This window comes from Dermacentor silvarum, chromosome 1, assembly GCF_013339745.2.
Source record: "Dermacentor silvarum isolate Dsil-2018 chromosome 1, BIME_Dsil_1.4, whole genome shotgun sequence".
Taxonomy (NCBI): Eukaryota; Metazoa; Arthropoda; class Arachnida; order Ixodida; family Ixodidae; genus Dermacentor; species Dermacentor silvarum.
The window spans coordinates 439796390-439822265 of NC_051154.1; the positions used below are offsets into that span (position 1 = coordinate 439796390).

The 25876-nt window shown below is 46.5% G+C and overlaps 1 non-coding gene across 1 annotated transcript; it reads right to left on the minus strand.

The window, feature by feature from the left end:
- Positions 1-10517: 10517 nt before the first annotated feature.
- Trnac-gca (transfer RNA cysteine (anticodon GCA)) lies at positions 10518-10592 on the minus strand. The gene has a single exon. It is a non-coding gene; the product is annotated as a tRNA-Cys (tRNA).
- Positions 10593-25876: the final 15284 nt, after the last annotated feature.

Consider the following 25876-nt stretch of genomic DNA (forward strand, 5'->3'; position numbering starts at 1 on the left):
TTGCAAGCATCTTCAATCTGTTGCTGCACCGGCAATATAGATTGATCTTGAACTGAGACAGGCTGTACGAAATTTACTAGTGCTGCACAGAACGCATTTGCAATTACGCGTTCAGATGAGCCAAGAGCTGTAGCAGGGCTTTTGAAAGGGCTACATTGTGAAACTGGATGGCAAAGGGCGTTTAATAACCTCCAGATTTTCGTTAAGGGAGTGAAGTCTCCGAGTCTGCAATGATGCCCTCTTTGTCCAGGATTTTGTCCCAGAAACTTCCGTCTCGTTTTCCAGAATTTACATTTCCGCGGGTTCATAGTGATTCCTGCATCTTTCAGGCGCTGAAGCACGGCTTCCAACTTGACATCATGGTTTGCCAGGTCCTTTCCAAACACGATAACATCATCTTGGTGACAAGCTTCTCCTGGCAGCCTTCTGAATCTCGAAGCAGTTCTCTCTGGAAGAATTTTGGTGCTGTTTCGATGCCGATGGGTAGACGAAGTAATTGGAACCTCCCAAACCGTGTTATTAAGGTGGTCAAACGTTGTGACTCAAGTGCATGTGGCATGTGCCAGCATTTTGACATCCAGCTTCGTCAACAGTGTTGCGTCAGCCAGCTTGGCCAAGTTCTCTTCGACGGTCGACATGTTCACTCGCTCAGGGAATCGCTTGCTGGTTTAGTTGTGTGTAGTCAACGCAGATTCTTACCTCGTCGTATTGTGTCTTCACGATGACCATTGGCGCCCACTATGTCGCATGTTCAACTTGTCTAACAACTCCAAGCTTTTTCATCCTTTCAAACTCCCATTTGACTTTTGGAAGCAGCGGAACCGGAACCCGTCGAGGCACAGCAGCTGCATACGGCGTAGCATTTGGTTGCAGCGTCACTTTGTAAATTGTACTCATCTCGGCTAGTCCACTGAGCAGCGTGCGAAACTGGGATTTCTCTCGAGGAGACATTCCTAGCCATGTTTGGCTGCGTGTTCCAGCTACAACTGCCTCCAGCTGTGCAAGGACACCAAGAGAGCATATGGCTGGTCGTCCGAGAAGTGCTGTCTGCAGTCATTGTACTACAAACATGCGCCGGCGTGTTAAGCTACCTTGCCAAATGACTGTGACATCCAACGTTCCCTTCATCGTGATTGGTGCTCTTGGTCATTGAGTTTCTTGTCCACAGGCACCAGCTCTCCCACACTGCTCTTGACATACTGCGAGGTAGAGATGACCGTGAAATGTGCCCCTGTGCCAACCTTGAAATTGACCGGACATCCGTCCATAAGTGCAACCACGTGCCATGCCTCCTGGTTGTCACCGTCGGAGAGTTCACCTAGGAAGACATCTTCTCTGTGTCCCTCGTTCTTCCACATGCTCGTAAACACTCTCGACCATTGGATTCTGCTGGTTCTTTCGTCTCGACAGGCACACGGTCGCAGTGTCTCATCGTTCCACAAATATACTCTCCATGGCTAGAAATAGAGATGAATGTGTTCAAATTTTCATGTGTGTGGAACAGTGTTTGAACATTACAGGGTTAAAGAACCTCTTCGACGCCAACTTCTTCAATAAACGCCTTTGATGGACCTCTTTGACACCACCTTGGGTCACTGGGTATGTGCCGCTGGTTATTTATCACGCTTCAATAAACCCCTTCAACGCCATCTTGGGTCATTGGTATGTGCCGCTCTTCAATTACAAAAATATCCTTTAAAATGTATCTGGTGCTGGGTGGAATCCACCCCGCAACTTACATATTCAGACAATCTTGTTTGAATATATTTCACACAGGCGCCACGCGCGGACCACTTCTCGGTGGCACCACTAGATGGCACTGAATGTAAATAGGAAGCATGATAGAGGAGGCCGGCTGCTTACAGGCCTCATAAATTGACGCGTTCCGGTGGTGGCAACACGGAGTGTCGCTACCAGACATGAGCACCCTCACCTTCATGTGGTGAGGCGAGGGTCAGCTTCGGAAAGTTGGGGAGTCTGAGGAAGGGCGGACGGTTGTGAGACGACGGCGAGGAAGTCTGATGTTGACAATGTGAAGTTAAGTAAGTGTGAATGCGGCGGGGCCGCATTTCGATTGGGGCGAAATGCAATAACGCCCGTTTCCCTTGCATTTGGGGCATGCTAAAGATCCCCTGGTGGTCAAAATTAATTCGGAGTCCCTCACTACGGCGTGCCTCATAATCAAATCGTGGTATTGGCTCGTAAAACCCCCAGAACTCCTTCATTTAACATGCCTGTGGGCCGATTTACCGTCACCGAAACCAGAACTGAACCTCCTTCCGATTATACGAGGTAGCTACCCAAAAGTTCCGGGAACTTGAAAAGCACGGGCAAACTGAGTGTGGTACACATTTCCGCCACTAGATGTGACTAGCAGTATGCCTTGCGGATCAGTCTGCTGAACGGCTTGCATCTAAGAAGTATTGTTTGCGAAGTATTGTTTTGCAACGCAATGTTTCACTGATTTGGCGCATTTCTTAGCAACCAATATGGCAGAATTCAAGAAGCGAAGAATTCGCGTCAAGTTTTGTTTTAATCTTGGCAAAACTGCGGCAGAAACTCATTGTATGCTAGAGGACGCTTTTGGAGTCGACGCCATCAGCCAAAGTAGGACGTTCTTGTGGCATAAACGCTTTAAAGAATGTCGAATGTGTGCTGACGACGATGAACGTTCTGGACGCCCGTCAACGAGCACAAACCCGGAAACGATAGCGGAAGTTCGTAAGGTTATCCTTGGAAATCACGAGCTAACTAGAAAGAATGTCTGCGACAAAGTAGGACAATTGTACGACACAGTTCAGTGAATTTTGTTGGATGTTTTGAACATGAGGCGCATTTCTGCAAAATTCGTGCCAAGACTGCTCAGTGACGAACAGAAGCTGCACCGTGTTTCCGTCTGTACAGAACTGAAAGCAACAAGTCAGACACAATCCCACATTCTTCTCCAGTGTAGTAACCGGGGATGAGACATGTGTTTAGGGCTACGATCCTCAAACTAAACAGCAGTCGTCGCAATGGAAGTCGCCAAATTTCCAGCGGCCGCGAAACACACGTCAAGTGAATGTGAAGTTCATAACTCCATGCTCAGTTTTTTTTTTTCTTTTACCTAGATGGAATTGTCCACAAGGAATTCTTACCTCCTTTACAAACCGTGAATAGCAAGCTTTACTGTGACGTTTTGAGGTGTATAGCAAGCGTCCGGAGGAGTGGAAGAACAACTGGCTTCTTCGTCAGGACAACGCGCCCGCTCACACATCCCTCGCTGTTCGACAGTTCCTGACTTCCAAACAAATCACAGTGCTTCTGCACCCACGCTATTGACCTGACCTCGCCCCTTGTGACTTTTTCTTGTTCCCAAAGTTGAAGTTGAGGCTGAAAGGACCTCGGTTTCACACCGTTGAAGAGATCCAGTCGGAATTGCAGGCAGTCCACAATACACTGTCGCCTGGAGAACTCCACGAACGCATGAAATCGCGGCAGAAAAGCGGGGATCGGTTTATACATGCTCAAGGGGACTACTTTGAAGGAGACAGTGCTAATTAGGCGTTATGGGCAACACTTTCTTTTTTACGACTGAATTCCTGGAACTTTTGTTTAGCACCTCGTATGCTACAGCGACTCTTCTTTTTTTGCTTTTTTTTTGCTTTTTTTCCCACTTGTTCAGCAATTTACACTGCCACAGTACAGTGCTACATACGTGTAAGGAGTAACGGGCTCTAAGATAATTCTTATTTTCTGACAAGGACCACATATTTATTTTATTTTGTTACAATACTTCTGGTCTCTACTGAGATCAAAGCAGGTGGGCACTATATACATATATGTACAGATACAAAGAACGCTCATCACGTTAATGATCAAGCAATACATGTATACCATATATTATACACAAAATGTATAACATCAACTTTGCACTTTACATATAGGCAGTTTACGCTAGATAATATATACACCAAATACAAGTACATGCTAATTTTTATGATAGAATAAAATGGTAATTCAAACATTCTACGCTGCATACACGACTACTTACACAGGGTGCAAGCAAGTACATGCTGGTTTGCATGTTCGAATAATAGCACTAGCAATTTTAACCTGCTAGGAAATTTTTTTTTTCAATTTTTCATTCAAACTGAGTCAGTGACAGCGTTAGTGGTGAGAGGCGCTAACATATTCCATTCACGAATGGCAACCGGAAAAAAAGGAATATTTAAACACATCATTGTTACATTTATACTCTCCTAAAGTATTTGTATCTTTATGCCTGGTAGGTCGTGTTTGTGAATAAGAAATGTAATTTGAAATGTCAATTTTGAAATAATTATGCAGGACTTGATAAAGAAATTTTAAACGAGCCTGTTTCGCTCGTGCTTCTAGTGCAAGGAGCCCAGAAATAGTTAGAAGGTTAGTGGGAGAGTCTTCACGTTTAAATTTGTTATGGATGAATCGAATGGCCTTCCTTTGTACTGTTTCTATTTTCTTTGTGTTCATCTGGGTATGATGAAACCATGCAGTACTTTCGTATTAGAGGATCGGCCTAACGAATGTTTTGTATGCTAGGAGTTTTGTTAACAAGGGTGCCAGTTGAAGTGATCTGCAAAGAAAAAAATAACTGTTGCATAGCAGATGAAGTAATGTGGTCAATATGCCCGTCCCACCTTAGGTCTGACGTTATGGTTAACCCTAGATATTTATATTTCTGTACTTTAGTCAAAGCTGTGTCATTTATGTTGTCGCTTGCTACATATCGCTTGCTTCCGCGATTGTACGTAGCTATAAATACGTTGTAATTTGCTGGCGTGTTGTTTTGTTATCACCATCATGCTATGCAAGAATCTCGGTACAATGCCTGCATTGGTTTAGTACACGATGTCTATTCTCCAGTGCGTCTGGCGATGAAACGTGACCTGTCACAAGGACTTTGTGGATTACGCATGCATGCAGCTAAGAAACAAAATAGTCAGCTCACCCTAGCCATTGCGGAAGTATAGGGTGGTGCCTTGTTTCGCCGTTTGACTCCCACGTTTAAAAGTGCTCTGCTAGCCAAAAAAAAATAATGCCGGCAGGTGCAGTGTTCCCATCGCGAGCATTGCGGACAACTTAATCTTTAGGTTTAGTCAATGACCCTATAGACAATCACATTTCTAAGCTGAGCTCATTAGCACAGGACGAGTAAATGGTTTACTTAAAATTATAGCAAACCGAAGGCAAATATTCTCAACGTGAGGGTGAGGTCATGATGGTTAGGGAGGAAACCGAAAAATGAGGGCATCTGCCCACCCCTGGTCGCTACAATGCATCAATGCTAATCGCGTGAACGTCGACTTTCATCGTGAGATGGGTCCTTGTCACAGAGCGGCATAGTTTCTTGAGTCATCGACACGCCGATTAACGGCCGCCAAAAACCTCGTGTCCTCACGGTGCGGCATATAGTTTCGAGAAAGCGACACGCCGATTAACGGACCCAAGTGTGTGCGCGTGCGTCCATGTGGTGCAGTGCAGGGGCACGACCTTGGACAGCGGGGGGAGAATCAACCGTTCCCTCGCCCCTGATTAAAACGGGTGCGGCCGAGATTTTTGGGAGGAGTCATGAAATAATTAGGTGAACTCTGCATACCTACAGTTCCCCGACATAGGGAACTAGGGAAAGGAGAGGCTATTTAAGCGCAGGTTTTGGGCCCTGCTAATCAGTCTAGAAGCTGAGCCTGTAATCTGCTGAGAAGCAGTCAAGAAGCTAGTGCCGTCCAGTATCGCCTGGGCCGCCTAGCCGCGTCGGAACTCCAAGTAACTAGTTGACGTACGAGACGTCAAACCAGCGTCTGCAACGAAGCTCACGGTAGTTCGCCTCAAGTTAGCTCAACCTACTTGAGGGAAGTCGTCAGATCTAGACTCCCGGGAAACCCAGCCCAGCAATCGCATCCACCTCGACAAGATCGGCCCACCAGCATTCTTCGGGAAAGCTCTGCGCGCCGACTTCACGGTTCATGGACTTGCTGCTGTTGCCCGGCCACGCGTATGACATCGTTTGTTTTTATTTGAACTTTGTTTCAGTCAATTACTGTTAAGTGTATTCTTGTGTATTTGACCCTCGCGCTGCTTCATTTTTATATCTACTGTTAAATTGCTCGTCGTATTTATTTGCCGTCATCATTGCGGTATATTAAGTTCAGCTGTGTTAGTTTTCTTGTGTCATCCTTGTTTATTTTTTTTTTTGTAATTTGTGCATCGTTATCAGTCGATAAATATCTTGTTTTTTTGTTTACTCCCCACTCTGACTCTTTCACTGTGTTCGCTTGAATACGGAACGACCAACCGGCTTGTATACCCCGTCGATCGACTTCGCGCCGACGGCGAACGGGTACAGCCGTGACAGTCTTGCTGAAATGTTTATGGGCCGAATTTAAAATATTTTTCGTGTTTGGTTTGCATTTGCTCGTAATGGTTAAAAGCAAAATTAAGATGCCGCGCTAGGGCAGATTAAGGAACAAAGTCATGATAAGTAAGTGGCAAAGAAAAATACGTGTCATGGAACTAGCGTGGTGGTGTCAACCAAAAACCAACTGTAGATACCCTCTTCGCCTTATTTCTTTCTTTTTTTTTTCGGTTTTATGCGCGAAGTCAACTTTAACCAGCTTTTTCGTCCGTCGGGTCCCGACTCGAGAACCATGACGGGAACCCTCTTCTTTCCTATTGCAGTGCGCCTAGGAAAAGAGAAAGTTGACCTCTTGCATGACCCCGTCAGCGTCACTTGACGAGACCGTACTTGTCGTCGCTCGACTGAATGCGTGGCGGAAGCCGGCGGAATCCTCAAGGGTTCTCCACCACGACACTTTGTTAAACAGCCACCCGCACCCCCTTCCTCTGCATCACCGCTTGCCCCACCCAATCCAACACTCCCCCCCCCCCCTTTTTTTTTTTTTCATTCGTGGCTTCGAGACTGTTTGCTATATTCTGAGTTTGCATGCGGGAGTTTGATCTGAAACGGATGTGACCCTTCCCGGGGAGCACAATTGAACACGCTTTCCCTGAATTCGTGGGCCCCCCGAACACCCCTATGCCCGCCTTCCTTCTTTTCAAACGTGCCGTTGCATTTTCTGAAAGGGCGCATTGTATCTGGAGAGGGATATGCGGACCCGAGTGAAGTGGTCGCAGTCGCTCGGAATGGGACTCGAGAGGACAAGAGAGAAGGCGCGAACCGTGTTTGGAAAACCACTCGACTTCGCGTCGACTATGTGCGGTGTTGGTTGTTGTTGCTCATGTCGCATCTGCTGTTGCCAATTTCTGCCATCGATGTCATTGTTCGCAGTACAGTTCACTTTTCCGGAAGCGGTTCAAAAAGGTTTTTTTGTGACCAGTGAGGCTCTTTAGCTGTCGTCACTGTTAAGGTATAAGCCTGAAACTAGCGCTCACAAGCGGAATGTCTCCATTTCACTACTCTAGCGTCCCATTTCGAGTTATAAAGGGAACAATAAAACGAAACACAATATTAGTCTTGGCAGCTTGCTGGCTCCGAAATTCTGTATTTGCATTCCAGCTAAATGACGGCTCGCTATCAGAGAAAATGAATACCTAATTTCTATTGTTCTAAATTTTCGCGCTCAAACTGCTGGGCCGACGGAGTCATCTTGTGACGTCACGACCGAATAGACTACCTCGATGAGCAGGGAAGAAATTACAGAGCCAATCAGGTTGAGTTTGTAGTGGACAGTGTGCTTGACGTCTGAAGAAGAAACGCTCGACATCATGGCCGCAACATCAGCCCTGCTAATCAGCACAGGTCATGTTACGGTTACCAACTACAGCGCCTGGCCCGGATGGAATAACAAGTGCAATGTTCAAAATTTTCTTCCAAGAAGCCCCACGTAAGCTTCTGAAGTTGCTAAATTACTCTATTAGCAATGCATGGATTCTACATGAATGGAAGATCGCCAAAATTATTCCGTTACTTAAAAAGCAAGGGGCAGGATATACTATCGACAACATCAGACCAATTGCGTTGACATCAAACATAGCAAAACTTATTGAAAGAGTGCTTCACGGGCATATAATAAAGTTTATTGATGAAAATCAATTGTTAAGTCCTTGTCAAATTGGATTTAGATCTGGCTATTCAATATGGCACGCGCATGTACACCTTGAAAGTCGCATTAACATCGCGAGACAGAAAAAACAATATGCGGCGTTAGTTACCTTAGATATATGTAAAGCCTATGACAGCATTGAACATACAATTTTAACAAATCGGTTACAGGGCCATGGCTTTCCAGGATATATTGTAGCATGGGTGCATGAATTTTTGAAAGACAGGGAATTCTTTTGTCTTCGAAGCGGCTATTCATCCGGTAAACACAAGCAAACAAGAGGTGTGCCTCAGGGATTGGTACTTTCACAATATTATTTAATATTTTACTGAGCAGAATCCCCCTTCACCCAGGTGTCAGTACCTACGTTTATGCTGACGACATTGCCTTTTTTGGTATGGCTAGTGACCTATACTCCGTTTACTAAATTTTGCAGTCCTATCTAACGAAACTGGAAGGCTGGCTGGATAGCTTACACTTAAACCTGAAAAGCTAATAAGTGTGCTATCCTTGTTTTTCCCGTTAAAGACCCAGTGTACATATTGCTTAACTATCATCTCGAAGATATTCCACAAGTAGAGTCACTCAAGTACCTTGGAGTTATCTATAACGGAAATCTTAACTGGTGGCCGCATATTGAATATCTTGCAACAAAAGGAGCTCGTACAATGGGCATTTTGCGCAAGTTAAGCCATCGAAGAGCAGGTATGCGAAGAAAATTCCTTTTGATAATATATAAAATGTACATTCGCCCAGTATTAGAATTTGGCTGTGTTTTATTCTCAGGTGTTCCATCATACAAGCTTCGACCGCTAGTTTTATTAGAGCGAGAGGCGCTACGTCTGTGCTTAGGTCTTCCAAAATACGTTGCAAATGCCGTATTATATCTGGAAGCGAGAATCCCACCTATTCTATGCCGATTTCACCTTCTGACCGTTCAGACTTTCTTACGACTATATGAACCACCATTAAGCCGTCCTCAAATAATTTTCATCTCCGATCCACAATTATTTTTTTTCCCGTTCATTGGCCCAGGTTTCATACACCACAAATTATATTTGTGCAAAAATTACTTGAACCACTAAATGTGCAAATTCGTGATGTGCTTCCTAACAATACGCATTAAAATTACCTGGATATCAGGTTCGGACGATATTTTCCCTAAACCACGGCAAAACTACTACCTTACAGCATCTTAAACGCCATGTTACAAGTCCACCTACGCTCCCTAGGAACAAATATTATCATTGCAACAGATGCATCACAGAGCGAGAAAGGACTGGCATTGGGATATTTTATCCTGCACTCGACTGGTCTTTTTCTTTAAGATTGCCCGATTTTGTGCCTATTTTTCTGGCCGAGTTTTTAGCAGTAATCCTAGCTTTACGTAAATTAGACCAAACGACTACAACAGCTGTTATCCTTACTGACTCCCTTTCTGTATGCTCTTCCCTTACCGCCACTAATGATTCACCTATGCTAAAACTATTTTACTTGCTATTACCTGCCCATGTGCAATGTGTTCATTTGATTTCGGGTACCTGGTCATAAAGGGTTGTTTTTTAATGAAACTGCCGATTCACTGGCAAAGACCTCACTTTCCGGCCCTGTTCTTCCTATTCTACCAGTGACAGCACACATCACGGCGGCTAGATTTCGGATGCGATCAATTAGAAACGCCTTATCAAACCCAGTTCTGACTGCTTCTCCAGATTATAAGCACCTGACATTTCCCTGGCGTAGCGAATCCTGTAACACAAAGATGCTTGAGGTCTCTCTCACCGAATTACGTTGCCGTATTGCCTCCCTAAATTTCTACTTACACAGGTCGGGTTTGGTTCCCTCCCCCTCTGCCCGTTTTGTAATGAGGAAGAGACGATACATCACTTTCTTCTATCTTGTCGCCGCTCTACTGCGGCAAGAAAACGATTGTTGGAAATACCTTTTCGAAGGCTTGGCCTGGACTTAACAGAACCTACTATTCTTTCGTTCGGGGCGTCCACTTTGGGATTCTGCCACAGGGATGCTTGCTTCGCCGTCCAAACGTTCCTTACAGAATCCAAACGAATACCCTGCTAAATTCTACCCTTTTTTGTACTTTTAAATTATTATTACTCATTCGATATGACTTTCTTGATTTACATTAACATATAACTCTACGCTGTTCAATACTAATTTCATAGATATTCGGAAATGTATCCTCCATATTAATTTGGAATAATCCACCCATTTCTTGGCCAATCCCCCATCGTGGGTAGGAGCCACATGCGTGATAGGCTACAACAACAACAGCATGACGTAATAGTTCAGCGGAAATCCGCTAAGTGGAGATAAGTAATTAAAGGGAAACTGAGACATCCACCCAAATGTAGCAATTGCTACAATGGAAACCCAACCGGGTTCCTCGAAAGAAAGCCTCGCAGTTGAAGAAAAACTCGTCCTGGTCCGGGACTCGAACCCGGGACCACCGCCTTTGCGGGGCAGCCGCTCTACCATCTGAGCTAACCAGGCGGCTAGCAGATGGCAGGGCGAAGTCGAATTTGTCGACAACTCGAAGCAAAGGCAAGTGTATGACGTAATAGTTCAGCGGAAATGCGCTAGGTGCAGATACGTAATTATAGGAAAACTGAGACATCCACCTAAATGTAGCAATTGCTACAATGGAAACCCAACCGGGTTCCTCGAAAGAAAGTCTCGCAGGTGGAAACCTACGCTGTTGTGTCTTCCTGTCGGCGTCCTTCGTGCCGTCCACAGCCGTGCTAGACTTGCTTGTCATAATTCTTCATTTGATGGTCGTGGATACTCAGTGGTTTGCGAAGTCATGCTAATAGCTGCTGTTGTGCCGAATATATGTGCCATCTGGTTAGTTAGCATTTGTGACAAGGACTCACAAAGGTTTCCAGCTAGTCGCTCCATGGCCTTCTCCATTGCCCTTTCGACTGCATCAGCAATAGCAATTGAAAGAGACGCTTCCGTGGCGATTGCGTGACAGCTGCGTATCCCTGTGTTCTAGCCTGCATTTCAGATATGGCTTCTTGATGAGAACAACGTCTTCGTTCAATGATTTCTAGAACTTGTATTTCTCGTGCCCTTGCCGAGCAATTCAAATAATCAGCAGAGTGGCCTTCATTGCAGAGGCAGCACTTATCTTCCTTGCTGGTGCACTCGCTGGAATTGTGTTCCTCCCCACAAACTCGGCACCTAGGAGCAGACCTACATCCTCTCACAGTGTGTCCGTAGCGCCAACACTTTACACATTGGAGAGGACGAGGGGATAGAGGTTCCACTCGATAGATTAGGGGCCATGACTTAATTTAGGTTGGTTTATCTGTCCCTGCAAACGTTACAATGACCGATTCAGTAGGAATTTTGCTCTTGTCTACCACACGTCCGCATCGATAAACTGAAATTGCACCTGCTGGTGAAAACATCTCTAATATTTCTGCTGGTGTCATGCTAACATCAATGCCACGCACCAGCCCTTTCACACACGCCAAGTGAGGTGGAATGAATGCCCTTACCGGATTGGAAGCAAACGGGGAACACTTAAGAAGGTCTAGAATACCTACTCTGCCAAACTGGCGGACCTCTGTGATATTCAGGAAATGGGCTGTCGCCGATCGCAGTTCCGCCTGAATCGCTTTCGGATTCTTCATCCGTATGAAGCCATCATTGGTTGGGACGATAGCCACGGGAACTGATCTGACGCCGTTGCGCAGAAACAAATCCACAGGTAAATCCTGCGAGGGAACAGAGGTGGACCAGAGGAAAGCCCCTGGCCCGGGTGACGAAATGACGTCTGATTGGCAAAAATGCACTTATTAGACAACAAATAATTTACTAAAACAGTTAACAATAAAAAAATTCACCAACTAGTCAATCCTTGGCCGCAACCCCCAGAGCCGAACACGCAGCACAAACCGCCAGGAGCGAGGCCCAGGAGCAGGAGGAGGCCCGCTCGTATAGTAATGCACTGTTCTGTTGATGATGTGATGATGATGATGATGATGATGATGATGATGATGATGATGATGATGATGATGATGATGATCCTTTATCATGGCTCGCGCCCACTGAGGGGGATAGGCCACCTGTTCGTTGCCGCTCACCGCGGCTATGATGTCGAGCTTTTCTTCTTCTTCGGACGCCAAGCACACTGTCCACTACAAATTCTTCCAAGATTTCTTGCACAGTACAGCCCTTTTTCGATTACTATGCGACTAAAGGTCTTCTCCAGACACCTATAAAAGTTAAACTTTGTGGTGAGGTAAATTCGATTATGCTTCGCCACAAAGCGCTGGCCATCGATTTTCGTTATCTGCAACATCACACCTTCCCGCGCCACCGTTTCTTATTCCAGATATGCTGTTTCATTCCAGAAATAATAACGATTTAAATTCAAAGCTTGTGAATGTTATTTTACCGCGCAAGGCATGTTCGCTGCGCGTGTCAAGAAACAAAAGCTTCAAAAATGGCAATATAACTTTGGTGGACTGACAAAACACTATCAGCGCCTCGATTACCTAATGCATACGAGCGTCTCTTCCAAGTTAGTATAATTCTTTAGCCCACAAGCGAAACGGCGCACTGCTGACGCATCTATATGTATAGTCGTGAGCTAGTGCTGTGTGCAGGCCTCAATAAGTTCTTTTATTTGCTCAAATAAAACACATTCCTACAGCGTCCTTATAATAATGCTAATAATAATAATAACAGTAACAATAATAACAATCTTTATTACATCCAATCATGTCGTAGTTACAAATCCAGCCCGCATAAGCAACATTACTTGTGTGCGAGGATGGGCAGTCGGCGGGTAGTACTGATATGTGTACACAACGGAAATAATAGAAAACTTGAAAAAATCTAATATTGCATCAACAGCAAAAAAATTGGGTGCTGAAAGAGAATCCATCCAGTATGAGTAAAAACAAACAAACAAACAAACAAACAAACAAAAAAGGCATTTACATTAAAGATAACTTCAAAACCAGGTTCGCGCAAAACAGGTTCGGATAGATAACAAAATGGGAAAAAAATGGTACATAGTATAAAGCCTTCTGAATTGCTCCGTCCTTGTATACATGCTTCAAAATCCTGAAGAAAAATTTTAACAAACATGGACATTACGTATCACCCATGACCTTAAAAATGAATTTGTTTGTTTAAATGTTCCTGCGATATCATTCTCATTCAAATTATTTAAATTAGCCGGCACGTAGAAAGAACGGGTCCTCTTGCCGTAGTTTGTGTACACACGAGGTACCCCATATTTTTCTATCTGACGTAAGTTGCGAGATTTCACGTTCAAGTTTTTTGAAATTAGTAAAAAACAACTCTTACACATGGCGTCAAACAGAACTTGTGGCTCGACAAACAACATGTCTGACTGGTACATGCTCAGCAAGGCATATTTCCCAGGACCAAGTGTGCCATACGAGAGGCTATAGGCAATTTGTTTTTAGGATGCGGTTAATTATCTTCAGTCTGCTAGAAGAAGCAAAGCCATAAATTCTTATTCCGTACCTTATGATCGATTCACCAAATGCTTTGTAAACCATTTTACGAACATTTGCATCGCAGAAAGATTTTAGGGCATACAAATGAACGCACACAGCACGTAAGCGCCTTGTGAGCTCTTCAATGTGGACATTCCATGACAACGTGTCGTCGAAGTGTAGCCCCAGGTATCTTGTGTTTTTTACCAGAGTTACCGGAGGACATGAGCATGCAAGGTGGGGAGATAAACAGGGGAACTTTATATGGGCTGTGAAAACATATCATGCTAGTATTCGATTTATCAGAATAAGTATAGGGTATTCGAGTGATTAATGGATTTTAATGGCGAAAGGGCCAGTTCTGGGCAAAGAGAGCCTAGTGTAGGGGGCAAGCGCATAAACAAGCAGATTAAATGTAAAGATAATACAAACATATACCTTGGAGATGCTTGACACATGATACAACAGTATAACTATATGGCAATAAAGAAGCAAAAATTCAATTGAACAATTCTAAGAACTGCAAATATATGCTGGCAATAAATTGATTTACACAAATTCTTGTTTCTTCTTTGCCCATTACTTTAACACCCTCTGTTTCAAGCTATAAATTAACATGTTCTTTAGTGTGCCTCCAAATGCCAAGGTCACACTGCCTAACACACGTTCTTCTTCTTCTTTCTGCAGGGTTTTACGTGCCAAAACCAGTTATGATTATGAGGCACGCCGTAGTGGAGGGCTCCGGATTAATTTTGACCACCTGGGTTCCTTAACGTGCACTTCAACGCAAGGACACGGGCGTTTTTGCATTTCGCCTCCATCGAAATGCGGCCGTCGCAGCCGGGATTCGATCCCGCGACCTCGTGCTCAGCAGCGCAACGCCTTAGCTGACTGAGCCACCGCGGCGGGTTGCCTAACACACGTTGCCACGGCAAAACTTGAAAAACTGGAAACGCTGTATAGACACGTATGTTGGGAGTTGAGCAAGTGTGTTAACATATAACACAAATTAGAATTTTCGTATTACGATCCAGCATATGTTTAATATGACTGCATCAAACAACTCTGGGGGACAAAACAGTGTGCATGCTATTTAGGGTGATGTGGATTGCGAAGGTTTCGTGCATGGCTAACACGTGAACGGGCGCACAACGCTCAGACGCAGCACAGAAAGAGACGTCAGGACGATGGCGCTGACTGACAGCCGCAACCTTTATTGTCCACGAAAAGCACCTGCTGTAACCTGCTGTATAGCGAGCTCGGGCTCATCGCAGCAAAAGAAAGATGAGGCATTGTTTAGCTGTTGTTCCGGCAAGCCGGGGTAAGTATATACAGCAGGTGTCTTTCGGCGCAAATAAACGGCAAAGTGGCCGCAACCGTCCGAGTCAGGCAGGTCGATATGACTATATGAGAAACAATTGTTGCCTGCCTCATATATTGCTTTCTGGGTGCAAATTTCGGGTGATTTGGAGGTTGAGGGAGGCACAGAGGGTCAGAGTAACAAATTAAAGTACGACAGCTCCTTTTTTTTCAATTTACTTTTTTCTTGCTTTCAGAACACAAGACATGACGTTCTTGCAAAAGCACAAGGGCGTCACTGTGTGGAGGCATACTGTCAGTGTTGTTTGGTTCGCCCTACAAATATCGGCACGATAGAGGACGTTCAATTTATTTTTAAGAAAAAAAAAGCAATAGAACATTTCGCTAGTTACAGTAATATTTAATGGTTCGGTAAGCAATGCCGTAAAATTCTGGATATTTGGGATCCCTTTTCCCTCTCCCGAAACCTTCCGTATGATTGAATGAAATTAAAATTCCGCTATAATGCAGGGGGTGTCATAGAGAACTGCTATCAATCGACGAACTTATTCACAAACACTATGAAAAAAAAAGCAGACCGGCGTTATAATTGAACCAGTGAACATACTCCTGGCATATCACAAAATTGCGTTTGAGAGCACGTCGGTGACATGAACGCTGTTCTTTCTCTCCTTCTCTTAATCTTGTCCTCCCCTTTTCCTTTCCCCCATTGCAGGCGAGCCCATCGAACGTAGTCTCTGGTTAGGCTTCCTGGCTTTTATAGATACTTTTATTTATCCTTCTCTCTTTCTCGCTACGATTGAGTGCGCGATGACGGGCGTTTGTTGGCATGGACAGGTTAGTTGTTGTGACCCCGCTTTAAAAACTACTGCTACGTTGGAAAACAAATTTTACGTACTTTGAAGGCGCAACGAGTCCCCAAGATCTGTATACTGACTCCTACAGTCAACTGAATATACTTTGTCCTCAAAACTTTCGTTTCTGTGGAAAATAAGACTGATACTCATAGGCTCCGTTTTCATTTATTTTCACTTGTTTGTTTATCTTGTTTATCTTTTCACTTGTTTGGACAAAGACATTCGGCCGCAAGAGCCTGTACTGCTGCATGCCTGACACGTGCCTGAGCGAGTATAATCTAATTTCGTCGACTCAATTCACTTTCGTTCACTGTCATTAGTTATAAATTAAAAACTGCATTTCAGCCCATGTTTCGTGTTCACGACCACTAGAGGCATTCGAGACATTTGTAGATTACTGCCCACGAAACACCTTGAAGTGAAGATGGAAGGAAGCATTCAGGAAAGAGCACATTCTAAAGAAGTTGCCATTGATGTCGTGTTGTGTATTTTACATAACTAAGTGTAAAAAATGCCTCTTTATTTTCTCGGTTCAAGTCTTATGGTAGAGCCACTAGAGAATCATAAACCATTATTGTGGCATTAATCATGATTATGCAATGATATACCGAAGTTTTGAAGACTGAGATGGTCAAGAGAGAGCGGGATACTGACAGAGAAGAGCGGATCTCAGAATTTTCAGCAACAGCGACGCTCTACAGAGACGGCGTCTATCCGAAGGAAAAAAATTGGCTGTGGCTTAACTGAGTTATGCCGGGTGTGCGTAGCGAGAGGTACGGTTATGCCAGTCTTTCGCAAACATCACATGCAAATCCAAACGGATTGTCTGTAAAGTCCGTTCGAAACATGCGCGTCGCACTTGAACTTTCAGCCAGCCGAATCACATGGTCCGTCACACGGCGAGCCTTCATGTCCTCCAACTGCGTTGTATCGGCGGCTAGCGGCGGCGCTCTCCGAGCTGCATCCCTCTGTCGTCTCTGTTCGATACGCCGAGCACGTTCTTCTTCTGTCCACGCAGCTCGTTGCCTCCTCCTGGTTTCATTCCGTCGTTGATCTGCGGCCCTGGCACGAGATGCCGAACGAGACGACGAACCATCCTCATCTGAATGCACTCGCCTGGCCGCTTCGTACTTACGACGCTTCTCGAGGCGTGCGGCTCGTTCTTCCTCCGACTACTCGGCTCACTGCCTCCTCTTGGATTCGTTCCGACAACGAAGCCTGGCTTCTTTCAGTCTCTCCGACTCACTTTCCATATCTGCCGACGAATCCCACCAAGCCGCCCCTTCTATATATACGATGCAACGCCGGCTCCTCCGGCGATGCAACGCCGGCGGTTGCTAGGCAACGGCTCAGCTCGCGGTTTCACCGGCTCCTCCTCTGACGTCATGCCAGATAGTGCGGCGAGCGGCGCTGCCTGCTGCGACGGTTGCTAGGCAACGGCTCCGCTCCCGGTGCGGCCACCCACCACAGCGAAACGGCGAGAATACGGCCAATGTAGCTCTCGCTACAAAATCACGCACTGATATCACACTTGTCTTTATAGGTATGAATACCTGAGGTGATAGGTGCACAACAGTCCACATAGTTTGCTGTGAAGTGTATATATCGATACAAAAAGCGCTACCTTCGAACGGGTGGCCTGACTGAATGCAGTCCTTATCAGGTGCAACTTAAAGGTGAGTTGTTCAGGCCGAGTGATTCGAGTACCTAATTTTCTTTTACGCCGAGTGTCATTTGCTGGATGTCAGTGTCGAAAGTCAGTGAACCCATGCATCAAGGTCGACTAAATGAGCTGCAGGGACTGTTATGCTGTGTATCTCTTCGCTGTGCTGTTTTATGCGACTGTTATGATGGACTGTTAAGGTGGATTATTATGCTGAGTACCTTCGGACCAGATGTCGAACAGTGTGGTCACTCTGAAAGTCGGCTGTCACGGAAACCCTAACGAAATATATTTCAGCGTAGTAGCTTTAAATTATGTAGGACGCCTCACACTTACAAAAATATATCAGCTTCAAACCTACAAAACACCCAACTACGCTCATATCATTATTTATTGTGATGGTGCTTCGCACAAGTGTGCGGAGGGTTGTCTATGGGTGGAATTCTGGAGCCAGTTAACTTAACGTGCTGCGTAGTTGGTGGACGACGCTAAGCTAAAAGATTTACTTTTCTGTTTATATACAGGGTGTTTCAGCGAACACTTTCAAAAATTCTTAAACGTTGCCTGTGGCAGATAGGACAATTCTAGTTAATGAGCTGGTCTACTCGAAGAGGCGGACATTACTTGCACAAAAAATTGAAATGCATAATCGACTAATTAACAAAAATTCACTAATTAAGTTTTTAGCTAATTATCTGATGGCCCATATTGCAATTTACAAATTGTAGCCGTGAAGTTCGCAAGGCGGATACACTTGGAAATAATTCTCAGGATGACACCAGTTTCGAGATATTATTTCCTGAACTTTGCAGAAAAATGCATTCGCGTTCCAGTTAAATTCTTAAAAAAATGTCGCTTTAGCATTGAAGCACAAAATTAACTGGAACGCCAATGCATTTCTCCGCAAAGTTCGGGAATTAATATCTCGAAACTGGTGTCATCCTGAGAATTAATCCCAAGTGTATCCGCCTTGCGAACTCCACGGCTACAATTTTTTAATTGCAATATAGGCCATCAGGTAATTATTTAGAAACTTAATTAGTAAGTTTTTGTTATTAGTCGATTATGCAGTTCGATTTTTTGTGCAAGTAATGACCGCCTCTTCGAGTAGACCACCAGATCATTAACTAGAACTGGGCTATCTGCCACAGGCAACCTTAAATAAATTTTGAAAGTGTTCGCTGAAACACCATATATATATATATATATATATATATATATATATATGGTATACTGTGTGTAACTTAATAATTTTATGTAATACAGCGGGTGACGCTGATGTTTTCTGTGGATTTCAGCCCTTACCGCGACTCCAAGGAGCCCGAGTTAGAACGCATTCGACTTCGCCTAGGTTCAAATTGTTATGGAATTTTCGCAGTGATAAATACAAATAGGCAACAACAATTAAATCAGCACATTTGGCACAAAGTGGTTGGAGGGGATGCGGGGTGGAAGGCAAAAATAGCAAACACTCGTTTGCTACACGTGATGGGCACACAATCATCGGCCGTCGGGCGAAGCGTGCTTCGACTGCGTGATGGGGTCATATCATCGCTATTCTCCGTGTCATCCGCACGTCGCGCCGTCTGAGTGGCTTCGAAATAAAAAACGGGAGACCGGTGTCGCCCTTTGACGCGGCGTTGACAGCAGCGGACGTCCCACTCCGGAACAACGCTGAACGGAGGGAGGCTGTAGGACGGGATCTTTCTTTTGTCGCAAAAAGCCACACTGGGTAGGCAAGTATACACTCGCGTCAAGTTGTCGCCACCGCTCCGGCCGCACGGCTCTCCAACGGGGCCTCGATGATGGCCATTGACTCCTTTCACGAGAGGTATTCGTCGTCGCGGAAGTGGGGAAAACATTTGCGCCTCTCTTTCCTTTGATCTCCACTTTTATGGACTTTGAGAATCCCTCAGAATCTCCCGTCTTCATATGACTTCTTTTTTCCTCTTTTTTTTCTTCAGTACACAAACAGAGGCGCTACTGAAACGGCAATGAGAAGCGCGTCGACCAACTACAGTGTCCACAAAAGGATTAAACGTCTTTCCAGGCCTCCTCGTGTCAATACGCCCAGACGGGGGGTCATTCGCGGGACTCGTGCACAGTTCGCCACCGGCTGAAGGGGAGTGGAAGTATAGGCCTAATGCGCGAACACCAAGTTCACTTCCTCTCTACGCGAAGTGAGTGCTGCCGCTTCGCGCTGCCCCGTGCGTCCCGTCTTCGCCAAGGCTCGCGGACACGCCCACCCCTTGACTTTTCTCTCCTCTTGTCGCGCTTAGAAAACCCACTCGGACAAGTGGCGGAACGGACGCGCTCTCAAAGTGGCATCGTGGTCGGCGACGACAAGGCCCAGTTCCTTTGTGGTGAGTGTTTTCTCTTCCAGGTTATAAAGCGTGGGGACGCGTCGCCTGAGCTTCCGGCCAAGAATTTGTTGACGAGACGTCAGCATTGATCCCAACTCTCACCGCCTACCACGTCCATCCAGCTTTTCCCTACGTGAGACCAGTGTTTAAAAAAAACAAAGAAAGAAACAAAAAAAGAAAACCCGGCGACGTGCGAAGACGAGAGGTCATACTTGGACCGAAGCTATTCACGTGACGACGTGTCCTTCGGATATGCGCAGATCGACGATGAGCACGATAAGTCCTGTCATGTTCTTTGAACCAGCTTTCACTGTTCGTAGCTGCATGGGTGTTGATGCAAGCAAAACTGAGACCCTTGAACTTGGCTTTCGCTGTGATATTGTAGACGCAATGACTTGGATGATACGCAGTAAGTTCTATCAAACTGTAATGGCGCACCCGCTCCCCAGATAAACAAGATAAAAATAAAATAATTAGACTTAGCAGGAGAGTCGGTGGCCTTCTGTTGAAGTAAAGCTGGCTTTGCACCACAGGGACTGTCATGGTGGCTTCAGTTGATTCTTGCATTTGCGCCATTATCGACAAGGTCATATCACTGTATGACAGTCCCAGCATCTTGGGCATCACTGAGTGGTGCCATAAAAAAAAAAACAGATTAGGAGAGCACAACCTATCTTATGGGACAGATGATGGCTATTAAACTTAAGGTAAGAGCAAGACGGGGGTTTGGGCAGGAGTTATGACCGATACCACAGGATAAATGAATGAATGGATGCGAAGGGTACCGACCTCATCAAGCCTCTATAGCTTTTTGCTTACGCCCGGCACTTGTATATTGTATTTTTATGCTGAAATAACACTTGAATTTGAAGTTTGAAGCTAAGAAAAACGCTGTCGGGGCAGTCGTGGATCATGTGCAGTTGTGAAATGAAAAATGAGAAACGACCCTAATCCTTGACTTAGGTGTCTGCTAGTGGCACTCGCACCTCGGCGTTGGTGTACCCTGGTGTAGCGCGAGAAACGAACTTGGATTAGCGAGCGAACGGAACTGGCGGGAAACCGCCACGCACAGAGGAGCGGGCGAAGGAGCAAAGGAGGGCGAGAAGGGCCCGACGCGTAGCCCCCTAGCGGAAGGCGCACGAAGCGCACCTTGCGCGCCCCTCCGCCGCTGACGTGAGAGGTAACGAGCGCCGGCGCACAGCTGGCGCGTGCGAGAGCGAGCGACGGAGCAGGCGCGCGCCGGGAGAGGAGAGAGGGGGGAGTGACGTCACCCCTCCACTGTGTTAGGAAGGCGTTCACTCTGTGTCAGGTGTTGTTTAGCTCTAACTAGCTTGTTTTTATTTTAACTAGAAATGAGCGGCTACCCCTGGTTTAAGAGTGTCGTCACTGATGACGTCACTTCTAGTCTTGGAGTTTCACGGGAACCTGTACTGATGCGGTGGCTATCTAAAGTGTACGATAGTGTGATTTGGTATACAGCAATTAGACTTTGCTTAATTGTTTCTAATAATTCCTGACACTTAATTAGCTCTTTACTGTACTAAACCAGCCCCCTGATGTCATATTTATCATCAACCATAAGTCGAAGCATCGATATCTACTTGCTTTTGTTTTTTATGATTTATGTTTAATTTCGTCCCACCTTTGTGACAAACCGGAAGTCGGTCCCTAACCTGAAGTTGCTGCGCAAAAAAAAAAAAGAGTGTCACTGGGTGCTCGTGCCACTAAAAAAAAAGATAACGGCTACAGGCTGGGAACAGTTGCCGCCAATCAACATGCTATGATATTTTCAACTCTTCACTTTTTTGCATTAAATGAATGTATACTGGACATCTAAACCTTGGAAAAAAATACTCGCGCTGACATGCGCTGTAGGTTGACTTGATGCTCGCCTCCGAGCAGGGCGTATCTGAAGCGTACACACACCGTATATGCCTCCGTTCAAACCGAAGTCCCCGTGCAAAAGTGCACGACCGTCACAGTCCCTCCTGTATGTTCCGTTGTCGAGATGTACATATTTCGAGGAGTGGTTCCTGACTCGTGTATGGGATGTTCCGGAGAACTACAAATTTCACCATGTCACCTGTAACCCGCTAACCACCCCATACAATGAATTTGCCAAATTTGTTACGGTTCAGTACAGTTACAGAGCAGTGCACAGTGGCATTCAAGTCGTGGTAAAACTTGAGAATTCCTTATCTAAACATTCGTTCGGTTGTCTGACAACCTGACAAAGCTTGCTATAGGTCATGTAAGGGGTAGGTTGCAGGGGAGCTTCTTAGCGACTAACTCAGCTGCATATTCATTGACTCGAGCCTACTGAGCCTGTGTCTCTTTCTTTTTTCGGCATTCTTGCCTGAGTTGGGGATAGCCAGCCCCAAAAGAGGCCTGCCTTCCTATTTTTCTACGTTTAAAATAATAGAGCCTTCATTGTAGACACTGGAGTGGTTCACGGAAGCCTCACTTCAAAGGCGGCCCGTGATACCCCGTCAATTGGAAAACATACGAAGCCGAGACTAAAGTTTCCATCCTTCTTGTATAGCACCGAATGATCCAAGCTGGCGTGACGAGCTTACTAGGTACGGAAACTTGTCTTCTTCAGCTGCCGCCGTCATCGTTTCTCATCTTCCATCGCCGAGGTGGGACGCCATAGACGATTGTACTTGGAGATTAGACTATCTACACAGTATAAACATAGGCAGCGACTTACAGCAAGTCTGACGTAATAGCTCGGCATAGCCGATAGTGCATAGCATCGCTCGTACGTCCAGAACCTTTGTTTACACTGGAGCTGGCACACTCAACTCTGCAGAGCCTAAAGTGCAGAGTGCCTGCGTCCGGAACCCCCGTGAGGGGTCCGGAGCCTGGTTTTAACCCTTTGGTTGCCCCTCGCAAAGCCCCTCACGGCAAATCGCGACACCCCAGCGACCTGAATGGATTAACTGGGATGCCGCTTACTGATGACCATTTCTCTCAGTCTCCCTATGCGTTTCTCCGAACACCGAGAGACAGATGAAGAAAACAATAAACAACAAATACACAAATAACGCACAAACCGTTCCTTTCCGCGACCCGTTAAACTGTCCCGGCGTTTCCCAGAACACTGACGGAGAAAAGAAAAAAAAATCCGAGCCGCCCCGTTCTCGAGCCTTCGTTCAAGTGTCCCGCACTGCAGTGAACGGCATCCTCACCGCGAAGCGCGCCCATCGATACACAATGATGTCCTGCACGTGGTCCGTCTCCGGCGGGCCCGTAAAACTGTCAGTCCTAAGACGGACTGCGCCGCCCATGCCAGCCCGTCGCGCGAGGGTCCATGCGTCGGGTTACACGATAGCTCGAGTCCGGAAATGGCTTCCCTGCCACCGAGGCGTGCCCATCGACACCCTGAGGATGTCTTGTACGTGGTGTGTTTTCGGCAAGGCGCGAGTAGGCAGCCGTTCGCGCTTCTGGGCTAAACTGCTCCCAACGCCACCCCCTTCCGCTCGTCTTCAGACCACCCGTGCAGCGTTTTACGATGCACCGGGGTGGCGACGTGGGTTCTCTGCGACCGAAGAACGCCTACTGACCCAGTGCCACGAACTTAAGGTTCCACTGCGCAGTAGTTTTCGCGACCTACGCAGTTATCCGCTTAATTAAAAGCGTCATGCCTCAACAAAGCAGATATCCACATTTTTCGTGGAACCTGTGGCCGCTAAACTTTTGTGACCGACTAAGCGCCCGTCCGAAAGTGGAGAGATCGAGGGACCGCCACCACCATGTGGTAGGACGTGTCTTCGACTCCTACCGGCGGCAAAGTTGCCTATTTTCTCGTCTTTCGTTTCTCCTATACTATATTGCAAATGTATAGACAGAAGTTAGTATCGCCCTCCCCTAACATTTTCTGTCATTTAGATTGCAAAGAGAGAAAGAGAAGAGAGAAAAGTCATAAGGGAAAGGCAGGGAGGTTAACCAGGCTGAGCCCGGTAGGCTACCCTGCACTGGGGAAGGGGGAGAAGGGATTCAAAGAGGAGAAGGGAGATAGAAGTTCACAGTTCACACCTTGCACATTTACAGTCAAGCGTTCATCGCTGAGTTTCGTCACAGGCGGTCATACAGGCTTGTGCACCTCAAAAAACGCAGCAGCGCCTTTGTAGCCCTGTACATAGAAGACGCACGAGGGCACGGGCATAAGATGTTCTCCTCGTCAAAGTGCCCCAAAGCTGTCCGAAGGGCGATCCTCTCTTCTTCGTATCTAGATTGCAAAGAAGCTTATTTGCTCCTGTGGAATGTCGCTCACCATCTAGTACCAATGCTGAGCTTGCAATGCTAAGACACTGCAGCGGGTAGTTTCGTAAAATGAAAACGGTCCGTTTCAAAATGGCTTGAGTCTACTACAGAAATACTCGAATGAATTTTGAGCCATCTTGATATCAAGTTTCCTGCGACCTGTTTCTTTTCCCATATCTCCCCCCAAAATTTCGTGAAATCAGACACGACGTTGATCGCACTTCGTTGCTTCGAGGTTCTTAACGCATCAGGCTCTTTGAATACGTGTCGGGATATCGAAAGCACTTCGCTATAGATCGAATCTTTCGCGAAATACAGGTTTCGGAATAATCGCGAGGTTCGACTGTGCATATACTGTCACGGATTTCTCGAGCAAAACCGGCAGGCTGTCAATCTCGGGGCGTGATTTAAGAGGGAAACCGAGGAAACGCCCTCTCGTAAGCGGATCCTCCACTTTTCCCTCATCTTCCGCGTGCCGAAGCGATGCGACGCGGTACTCGCAGTAAAGGGTATCGCCGCACCGTTTAGCGAGTCATGGGCGCATCCCGGGCAGCCGCCGCTTCCTCTCGGTTCAGGGGGACGCAAGCAGGCCGTAAATCGGCCGAGCCCAGGGCCGCGCAGCCAGCTCGTGCAAGGCCGCCGCGAGCGCAGCGCAGAGAGAGCGGGGGTAGTAAGCTCGAGGGGGGAGTATCCGCCGCTCTCGGGGCGATTATTAGGCAGTCGCGCGGAGTCGTGCCCGCGCCTCGGCCAGGCATCGGCTCCGATAGCGGCAGCCGTTCCTTCTCCCGCGCGCCCATTACGGCCACGATAATGAAGTGTAAATACCCCCAACATTTACACACTGGAACGCCACTTAAACGATTGCTCGCCCCGGGCGCATTCGTCGGGCCGGGGTAATCACCGTGCCGGCCTCCACCCCGACGAAGCTTCCCTGGCTGCTGCAGCGCGGCGGGCGGGGTAGTGGAGGTGGACGCGGTAATGAGCACCTGCGGATCCATCGGACGAGAGCGCGCCAAGTGCTCCGTCGGCGGGGCATACGCGGATGCCTGCAATACCGAGTCCTGCAAGTGCGCGCCTGAGGTTCTGCGCTCGCAGCAGCACCCCCGGCCGACGGCTTCGAAAGCCAAGCAGGCAGCTTTTCTAGCGAATGCAGAAACGCGCGTATTTCCTCGAGCGCTCGCGCGGACAGCACTAACAGCTCCAAGTCCGCAAGTCACGCTTTTACGGGACACTCGGTGGCAATTACGCGTGGGCCTATATCGAAGCTTTCAAATTAGAACAGAAACTATGGGCATTTCGTACGTGCGGGCATGGTATAGGTGCGTACGTTCGCGCAAGAAATGGCGTGACCGGAGGTGGCCAGATGCTTCCGAGAAGCGAATGCCGAGACGTTCCGCAACCGATCGATCGTTGCCTATATTTAATCAGAAGCTCGCTCGCATTTGGTAAGTCGCCGTGCGGTCATATATAGTAACTGCTTTTCTGTCCACTTTGACATTTCTTTCATAATTGTTTAGTGATTTCGTTCTGAGACAAACGTTCCTTTTTTATTTTTATTTTCCTTCTTTGTTATTGCATTCTAGCATCGAGAGGTGTTGCTTTACTACCCGGTGCCCACGTGACTTGGTGCCTCGTATGCATTATATTCGACTATACAGCTTCTCCTCGATAACCCGCGAACCAATAACTTAGTGATCGTTAACACACTCTCGGTCCTACAACAATGGCGAAGGGACGAGGGGCGGGAGGTTGCAGTGCACCCTCCGTTGGTCTTATTAATTTTATCTCAGGGATTACCACCATCATCACATTTAATGTTGTTTGCCTC